The sequence below is a fragment of the Paroedura picta genome, chromosome 2 (genome assembly GCF_049243985.1).
Source record: "Paroedura picta isolate Pp20150507F chromosome 2, Ppicta_v3.0, whole genome shotgun sequence".
NCBI classification, from domain to species: Eukaryota; Metazoa; Chordata; class Lepidosauria; order Squamata; family Gekkonidae; genus Paroedura; species Paroedura picta.
The window spans coordinates 149,258,703-149,268,917 of NC_135370.1; the positions used below are offsets into that span (position 1 = coordinate 149,258,703).

General features: G+C 43.4%; 1 long non-coding RNA gene across 2 annotated transcripts; it reads right to left on the minus strand.

Moving 5' to 3' along the window:
- Positions 1–447: 447 nt before the first annotated feature.
- LOC143830584 (uncharacterized) lies at positions 448–10,211 on the minus strand. 2 transcript variants are annotated; one of them, XR_013228533.1, is made up of 2 exons: positions 10,028–10,211; positions 448–2,556 (listed from the first exon to the last, which is right to left on the minus strand). It is a non-coding gene; the product is annotated as an uncharacterized LOC143830584 (long non-coding RNA). The 2 variants fall into 2 exon arrangements; XR_013228534.1 differs by having other exon boundaries at positions 448–9,380.
- Positions 10,212–10,215: the final 4 nt, after the last annotated feature.

The following is a 10,215-nucleotide window of genomic DNA, read 5'->3' on the forward strand; positions in this document are numbered from 1 at the left end:
CTAAACATCAGGAAGAGGTTCCTGACAGTTAGAGCAGTTTCTCAGTGGAACAGGCTTCCTCGGGAGGTGGTGGGCTCTCCATCTTTGGAAATTTTAAAGCAGAGGCCGGATAGCTATCTGACGGAGAGGCTGATTCTGTGAAAGCTTAAGGGGGTGGCATGCTACAGTGGATGAGCGATAGGGTTGTGAGTGTCCTGCATACTGCAGGGGGTTGGACTAGATGACCCATGAGTACCCTTCCAACTCTCTGATTCTCTGATTCTCTGATCTGCACCCTCCTTCCTCTCACCCTGTTATGACTTGCTTTTGGGACTACTAAGATTAGTCGTTTTTCCACCTTATCTTCTTTCTCAGACTGGATTACGATTGTGATTTTATGTCTTTTTAAAACTGGGGTTTTAATGTATATGTATGTAACCCACCACAAGCCGAATGAATAAATAAATATACACCAAAATATTAGAATTTATTCATTGTACATATATAAGCAATATGTGAAACCTAGTTTCCCAACACAACTGGTTTTCCTATTGAAAGACACAAATTGTACACCATTTTTATAAAATACTCAGTACAACCCAGCAACCTCTACATAGTAAGAAAGCAAGCACAACTGGTAGTCTTATATATTTTCAAATATATATACATCCTCTGGGAGCACTGGCTTCTGTATGTCTTACTTCTTACCTGAAATGTTTTCTCTGTGATATACTGGGTGTTATCATTTTGCTGCAGAAATAGCTGCACAGTATAGATGTTAATACCTTGTGTTCTCCCGGCCTTCTATAAACCATTATCTTGTGTTTCACAGGTGTCTTCTGCAAGAGTTATCTGCCCCAAATTTAGTGCTTTTGGGTTTTCCTGTTTCTCCACAGCATCATGGTGCGTTTGGGCTCCTCTGGATATTTCCCAGGCTTTTCTTTAATCTTTTCCAAACCTGCTTTGCTCCAAAGTTTTAGGACAGATCACAGTAATGCTGTAATGGATGCTGTGTATGGGAAATTTCAGATTACCAGGATCAAATGGCAATAATTTTCCTTGACTGCGTCCCTGCAAGTAGCCATCCCTCCCCACAGTGATCCTTAAAAAGAAGTCAGCACTAGAATCTCTTTATATCAGTACACCATGGCAGTGACAGGTGTAACAGATTCTCTGAATTCTCAGCTTTCATTTTTAAAAAGCCTTTAGCCTGTTCCTTTGCGGAGATGTATGGAAAAGGAACAGCTTGGCATGGAAAGGGGCAAGGGACCTCCCCACCTAAGCTGGGAATTCAAAGAACTTGCTGCACCTTGTGTTTCAATGGAGTACTGATATAGTAATATTCTAGAGCAATTTTTATAAAAAATTGCAAAAGCCCTGTTGAACCAGGAGAGGTAGAGTGGTCAGTTCTGGGGGACTAAGGCAGGGAAACTACAGGGGGAAACAACCATGTGGAAGTCCCATTGTTGCTGTGCTTAATTTGTAGTCACACCAGCAATGGAGAAACCATACAGTTCTGTCCCTATGTGGAAGACACCAAGGTAGTAGTGAATGGCATGAACAAATTTCTGCCCATCACTTTATGCAAGTGTGGCTGGATCTCCATTTCCTGAGACTACGCAAAATCTCCAGACCATGCCTGGAGTCAAGGTACTCCTTCCTGCTTTTGTGCTCACAATCTCTCTTCTATCTTAACTCCCTTTAAAAAAAATTATTTTAGTTACAGTTTACATGCACCTGTATTACAGCCACTGATATTTCATAAATGCTGAAATTGACTCGCACACCTCACATTTCCTCCTTGTAATGTGTTCAGTTTGGGTAACTCTAAACATGTATAAAGTGCTGCAGCTACAGGAAGGAGTGACACAGCTGTGTACATGCAAGGACTTATTTTGTAAGGAAAATGAACAGGAGTCTTTGTGGTACCTTCACGATGAACAAGATTTTGTTTCCACATAAGCATTTCATGTACTAAAGCCCACTTTTTGCATCTCACATAGGCTGTAGCCTACAAAAGCTTGTGCTGGAATAAAATATTGTTGCTTTAAGGAACCCTCAAACTGTTTATTTCTGCTGCAACAGACTAACATGGCTAGTCCTCCGACTCTTTACTAAACGGTTTAAATAATACATGATGCTGTCCTGTGATGAAATCAGAACTTTTATTATTTTTCATGTACTACAACCCGTTCATTGACACTTTTAAAAGGTTTTGTGTCCTAATCCTATATCCTAACCTGCACAGATTACCTGCCATGGCCAGCATAATAAATTTCAGATCATGTGATTGCTGCAATAGTTGATTACATATTGGGAAAGGTTTCTTCCCTCACAGAATTCAGCCTCCCGTGACCTACTGGCCCTGTGTTATTTATGTCTTCCATCATCTGTTCCCTTGGAAATAGTGGGTGTAGTATCTCAAACGTAGTTTATGATTTCATTGCAGGATCAGGCAGAAGGCGCAGATGGTTTCCCGACTCCAGGCTCCACCCCAGTCCATTATTTCAAATTGGCAGAGTTGCAGCGAGATGGTCTGGTGTGTCCGAGGAGCCTGTGGGTCAAGACTGACTTGGGCTGGAGGAAAGAGTGACATAGTCAAGGGTCAAATCACAGAGCATTGTGAGTGAAGGTTTGTGTACTGCCTCTTCGACTAGATCTAATTTTGTTTTGCTCCCCTCCCTTTCCCCAGCAATTTAGAATATCCCGTTATCCTGCCATTAGAGCCATAAGCAGAAAGCAGACTTCGTAGAGGCCGTCAGGGGACTCTGACATCAGGCAGCAGGGAGTTAAGTAATCTTGATGGAGTTTGCGTACAAACAAGGAAGCCTGTGCTAACAACTCCGCTTTGTGTCAGTGGGAAGCACAGGCTCCAGTCCTTTTCCGATTTCTCACCTGTCCAGACTGGTTGGGAGAGAAAATGTTTCTTTATTGAGCACTGAAAAGAAAACCACACCTATGACTGCATATTCCCCTGTGCAGTATTAACCCTTCACTAGCAGGGAGTCTCAACAGGTTGGCCATATCCATGGACCATAAACATGTCATATATTTGGTCAAGGCTGTATCCTGTAAGCGTTTTTTGCTGAGATATTAACCTTTCACTTGCTGGCACAGTGATTCCTTGGTGGCCTGTTGCTTCATTTCACTTACTGCTGAGAGGCATGTAAGTATGCTTGGAGTGCAAAATGCAGCAGCTGAAATGCTGATCATAGATATGGAAAACCTATCCCCAAATCACAGTTAAGGATTTTTGGACCAGAAGCAATCTTTCAAACTGAACTACAATATAGGACAGTTGTGAGAAGAGAAGGCTGCTCTTTGGAGGAAACTTGGGGTTCAAAAATTGAATAAATAAAAAAACATTCATTTTTATTTTAAACCCCTGCTACCCTCTCCTAAAGATATGCAACCCTTCCTAATTAACCATTTACTGTTTCTTAAAAGATCCAGATATCTGTGTTCATCTGATTAAAAATCCAAAGGTAATGAATGACTTACATATTTAAGAGCTTTGGAGTGCTCAAAAGTTCACAGTTTTGTGTCATTCAGGTGACTCTCAAAAAACGCTATTATACATGTTTTGGTTTGGGATCTTTCTTAAAGAGTTGTCTATTTTAATTCCTTGGTAACAAGGACCCAACCCTTTATGCTCTCCTAACCAATACAGATGTTCAAAGTTGAAAATACAAAATAGGCAATGCATATTCTATTGGACTAATCTAGACTGGTGAGAGATTAAACAGCCTTTTGACTTTCACTGAACTCTGCATCAGACTGCCCAAGGAAACTTGCAAACTCCCACATCAAAGTAAGTAAAAATGAATTCCAGATTAGACTATGAGTATAACTGATGCCAGTCTAGGCTTCTGAACAGTGACTCTGTGCATTGCGATTCTGCCCATCTCTTGTGCGTTCCTCACTCCTCATGTTGGTTTTAGTGGTAGATGCAAAAATCAGGCATGAGGGCTTTCCATTCAAAAGGCTTTAGGTCTAACAAGGAGCTATTTCTTTTGTACCCCGTCCTGTGGGGGCAACATGGCAACACCATTCAGCTACTTTCTCTGCCTAGACTTTCTAATCCAGCAGGCTCCCGTTTGCTCTGTACCCCCACCCCGGGCGGCAGCATTTCATTTCCCAGCTTTGCGCTAGCCGCCCAGCCGCCCGCTTTCCCGCTGCACAGCTTGCCCTCTTTCCCTCCTCCCCATTTTCTTCCGATTTCTCGGAAGCAATCCTGACTGCTGGCCTCCCCGGGCGGGAATGTTGTGATGCTGTTTTCCTTTCGTCGCTATGGGCGGGGATCTCCAGCATGGAAGCGGGGAGAGAAAAAGGGCGGGAGAGAAAGGCAAAGGGGCGGGATCCAGGAACTCCGAGGGGAAGGCTGGAAGGGGAGCCGCAGGGGGCACGAGAGGGACGGGAGCGCTGCAAGGAAAAGGGCTCGCTGGCCAAGGGAAGACGCGGGCGGGAAAGTCTTCTGCGTGCGAGGCTCGCTATTTATAGAACAGCACTAGGTACAGTGGCAACTGGGGGTAATCTCGTACTACCTTTCCCCTGACACGAAGACATTTAATAAAAAATGCTTTATGACTTACCTGGCTTATGCTTTTATGTCATCTTTTTATTTCTTTGGGTTTGGCTTGAAACCTGTGCCTCTAAAGTTAGAGAGGCATCAATGGTCACTCCCAAATTCCTAGCTTGGGATGCGATGGTAAGTTGCATCCCTGCTAGGGTGGGTAAACGTGCTTCCTGGTCTGCCCCCCCACCCTCCCCAGCCACAGGACCTCCATCTTAGAGGGGTTGAGTGTCAGACGACTCTGCTCCAACCATTCAGCCAGGGCTTCCAAACATCTGGCAAATGGTTCCGGAGGGGGGGGGAGTCTGGGCGGCTGTCCATGAGGAGATATATTTTGATTGATTGATTGATTGATTGATTTCTATACCGCCCTTCCATATGGCTCAGGGCGGTTTACATACAACATCATAGGGGGATACATGGAACGAGTCAACATACAACATAGTCAATATACAACAATAAAAATCCAACAGTGGTTCTAAACAACACATCTTCAGTGATCCCAACAATAACAACATAACAAGAACAGAAACTGAGCTAAACCCCCTAGAGAGATCAGACTGCTTCAGGCAGTCTGTGTGTCATCAATGTACTGATGACAGCCCAGCCCAAAACTCCGCATCAGTTGGGCCAAAGGGCGCATAAAGATGTTAAATAGCAGGGGGGGGGGGAGAATCGAGCCTGTCCCGGTGAGGCAGTGTGCCAGCCGTTCATGGTCGACCCCTTCAAGCACGGCCGACAGGTCTAACAGAACAAGCATGGCCGACCTGCCTTAATCCAACTTGCGATGGAGGTCATCCATCAGGGCGACAAGCACCATCTTCACCCTGTGGCCAGGATGAAAGCCAGACTTCCAGGAACACCAGTAGCTGGTCCACTGCGGCCCTTTCAACCATCTTAACTCTCACACATGCATGCTCACAAACTACTGCACCTCAGAAACTGAATTGATTTAGAATCATAGAATCAAAGATTTGGAAAGGGCTATACGTTAGACATCTATACATACAAGTTATACATCTAGTCCAACCCCATGTTCAATGCAAGATCAGCCTAAAGCATCCAGGATAACTATCTGTCCAGTCACTGCTTGAAGACTGCCATTGAGGGGGAGCTCACCACCTCCTTAAGCAGCTGATTCCACTGCTGAACTACGCTGACTAAAAATGCTCCCTGATATCTAGCTGGCTCTTGTGTACAGGTCATCATTTTCATGTTCATGGGAGATGGATTGCTTCTCTTGCTGTTTCTTATAGAATGGAGAGAACTACTTTATTTTCCTTACTATTATTTTTTCTCATACTGTGACATAAGACAACCTTTGATCCATGAGCACTGCTGCTTGGACTGACATATAGATACTAATGTCATAATAAACATCAAGAGCATGCAGTAACAGAAATCGTAATGAGAACTCTATATCTAAATTCTAATGCCTGGAGTCAGAGGAAATAATTAGGAGGATGAAAAAAAGAGTACAGAAAATTTGGCTGGCTTAAGATGATTGAGTAACATACAGGCGGTTGGCTAATGTAGAAAAATGCTGACTATTCAGGAAGCAAGGAGACAATATAGAAGCAATCTTCTCTGATCCCAAGTGAATGACCCAGTCTGTGTCATGCAAAACAGAAATGGGAAAACAAACTACAGGCCAGCAGGCAGAAGCATTGGATGTTAAAACAATCCTAGAGCAAGTTGAGTCAAGCAGGCCTCGTTGCTTCATGGGCCACACAGCTCAGCTTGTTCCTGGCTGCCACTGGTCCTCAATGACCCACCAGGAATTTTCTCTGTAAATTAAAGGGCTGGGCCAAGAAGAGGGACTCTTGTCTTTATTATCAGAGAACCAAAACCGTCTGCATTCAAGGTCTTTGTTAATAATCATCATCAGCAGCAGAAGACCTAATTATACAAAATGACCATCCAGATTCCCAGATGATACTGTCAAAAAATATTCACTGGTGGTGGGAATCTTTTCCAGTAAAGGTAAAGGTAAAGGTATCCCCTGTGCAAGCACTTGGGTCATGTCTGACTCTTGGGGTGATGCCCTCTAGTGTTTTTATGGCAGACTCAATACGGGGTGGTTTGCCAGTGCCTTCCCCTTTTCCAGTAAGGACGCTGAAATTATCTGGACTGATTCTGGGCATTATTAGATTTAAGGGAGCTTAGAATTCTCGTGGTCATTTGGAATCCTGTTCCCTCCAATGCTGCCATTGATGAGCGGAATCTAACAATTATAGCAATGGTAGGGAAATGGATTGGAGCCTTGTACTGTAGTTTTGTCCCTCTGTTAAGGGATTTATAGATTTAACTAGATGCCGACTTAAGAAGCAATGCTACCTTTTAAAGAAGGAATAGAATAAGAGCAACACTTTAAGAATAGGCCTATGTAATCACATGGGGTTTGACCCCATGGACAATTTTCACAAGCTGGGTGATTTTCACTCATTCCCCCCCCCTCGCATGGCAGACCTCTAACTGCTCCCTCATGCAGTTCTTGGGGGGAAGAGGTGATCTTGTAATGGCCCAGGAGCAGCATTTTAAGCAGCAACTACACGAAAAGTCCTGCTCCATCAATTGGCAATCCTTCCATCAGTAAAGCTTTCCCACAAGATCCAACAGGGCTTAAGCATGTGATTATAATTCTAAAAATTCATTAAATCCTTAGCTATCTTTCTTGATTGCTCTGCACAAAAGGAAAGCTAATGATTTCTAATGGACACTCTACTTTTATTGCTTCCTCCTTGCTTTTTGTCAAATAATAACATTTTTGTTCATGACTGCACACTCCCACTAAGGCTCTTAATACATTCTTTATAACTTTTATTTCAAGATAGTTTCAGCTCACACCAGAGTGCAGTTGGCTATTTGTCATTTCAGTCTCTGTGGTATTGATCAAAATTGCATTCACTAATAACAGCACTGGAGAGATATTCTTGGTGAAATGTCCTTTTGGTGATATTTTATGAAGCATCCCTTTTGCTTTTTACCCAGCCTCCTCTGCATCCATCCTCTGCATGCCCTGCAACTCCTGGCTATTCCCAACTGATATGACCATGAGCAAACGGTAGTTTTTATTTGCCAGTCTCCACAGACGTGTTCAAAGAAATCACTGGTTTGGTCTTCCATTTTCTCATTCTTTAATTGATACTGCCTTTCATTACTGTTTCTTCTGCTGATATAATGCTGGTTGAGAAATGGATCCTTGCTACTCTTCTAAACCAAATGAAATTCTGTTGAAAAGCTCAGTGTATTTCTTTCACAGCTGCATATATTGAACTGGGTTTTCTCCTATCCCAGCACAGACTGAACACTGGCTACAAGTGCTTTGTGTACCAACTCCAGATAACACAGTTATGGGCAATATACACTTGTGCGTGGAGGAGTTTTGGCTTCATTACAGTGGTATTCCAGACAAGGATAGAATGGGAGTTGGAGTGGGACAGAAGGAATGTAAGACACACCTTCTCCTAATCTGAGTAGTTACTGGGAATATTCCAGAAAGCAGCCTATTTAGATTAGAATTTAAGCAGATGTTTAATAAGAACCATGTTTTTCTCTGAAGTGAGGCCTAAATAGAGCCCTTAGTGTTCCATCTCTGTTCATTTTCCATACACCATCCAGCCTGGTGGATAGGGCATGCATTATCATCTTGCTAGGATTGAGAACATGCTCCATGCTTTTTGTGCAAGCAAATGCAAAAGATCACATGCTCTTAGAAAGACAGAAGATATAGAATTGTACTATGCACACAGTTGTTTTCTTTATTCATCTGAAGGAAATTTAGTATGAGAGATCAGAGTCAGAGCTGCAGAAGAAGTGTGCTTTGCACATGGCAGTTTATACCTAGAATAAAATTTTGTGGGTTTTAAAGGTGTCACTGGGCTCCAATTTTGTTCTGCTGCTTTAGACCAACATGGCTATGTTTGATTCCCTTTCTGTAGTCATATATTTTAACTAGAAGTATATTTAGGTGAATATAAATTGTGTATTTTTGAATACTTAAGGCTGCAGTCCGATGTACACTCCCTTCCAAACAGAATGGGGCTTTACCAAATTATTGAATCATAAAGATATGAGTGAATAGGTTTTATGGTTTATAGCCAAAGGCCTACATCACATATACAGTAAAGGTAAAGGTATCCCCTGTGCAAGCACCGAGTCATGTCTGACCCTTGGGGTGACGCTCTCTAGCATTTTCAATACGGGGTGGTTTGCCAGTGCCTTCCCCAGTCATTACCGTTTACCCCCCAGCAAGATGGGTACTCATTTTACCGACCTCAGAAGGATGGAAGGCTGAGTCAACCTTGAGCCGGCTGCTGGGATTGAACTCCCAGCCTCATGGGCAAAGCTTTCAGATGGCTGCCTTACCACTCTGCACCACAAGAGGTTCTTACATATACAGTATATACAATTTAAATCAATATCTGATAATAAGTATAAACAAAAGTATGAAAATAAGTCAGATCCCAGTAAATACCAGGCACAAAAAGGTTAAAAATATTAACTCCTGATGGGGTAAGTTTGGCTCGAATTTTCCTTGCAGCCAGTGCAAACAATGACACACTATAACTAATAAAAGGATTAGTGTCTGGTAATAGAAAAACCAATTTATCAGTATCAGTATCAAAAACATGGCCCAACAAACATTTAGAAAGGTCCTCAACAACAGGTTCTCCAACAAATGCATAAGCAAAGAAGTAAAGATATGTTATTTAAGAAACATATGTTTAAAGATCAATGCTATTAAGTCAAATCTCCACACAAACTTATTTCTCTGTTGCTTGATGTAGTCAGTCTCTTGTTTCTTTGGTGCTTCTTTTCTAAGAGACTGGAAGAGAAAGGACGAAAGGGCAAATGGTATGGAGAGAAATGCAATTTGGATGGAAGATCATGGAGGCAGGTCCCATTTCTATAACACAGCCTAAGTGCTAGAAGATCACTCGATCAACAGAAAAGGTTTCTACATGCCTAGGAAATACCTGAGAAGTGGGCATCATGGATGATCACAAAGGTTAAAGCCATCTCTATATTTAATGGAGAAAGACGTTTTTAGATCCCCTCATGTAGAAACTAAATATATATTTATCAAGCCAGTGCTTACTGTCCAGTACAATGAAATTTAAGCATCATGTTTGTGGGTGAATCTTCCCCTTGCTGGCTCCCTTTAACATAATATGTGGATACTTCTTGGAAATTTAGCAAAGTAAGGAGGGTCCTAAACAGATCGACATTATTTGAATCGATAGCATTAGAAGGCTGCGACTCTGTATAGGGCTGCAGTGTATGGCTGATGGGCTGGGCGGCCATCCATCCACAGACGTCCCTCTTAGGTTTCTGTGCATGCCCTCCGGCACCGGAGGCACCCTAAGGCGCCGGCTGAACGCTTCAGCGCTCGCCCCCGAATGAAGATGTGTATCAGGGAAAGCTTTCCCTCCGCAAGGGACGAAATTTGACGGGGAAGTTGCGCCCTCTGACCTGGAAGCCCTCTCGTTTCCCTCGCCATCTGTTACGCAACGAAGGCAGGCATTCTGCACGTGCCCAGAGTCCTCCTCGAGCGCCGCGGAGGGTCCCCGCCCTGGAAGCGAGCCCCGGGGCTGAGGCGGCGGCGGCGGCCTGAGAGGCGGCGGCCTGCGGCGTGGCTGCCCGTGGCAGTGGTCCCGCCC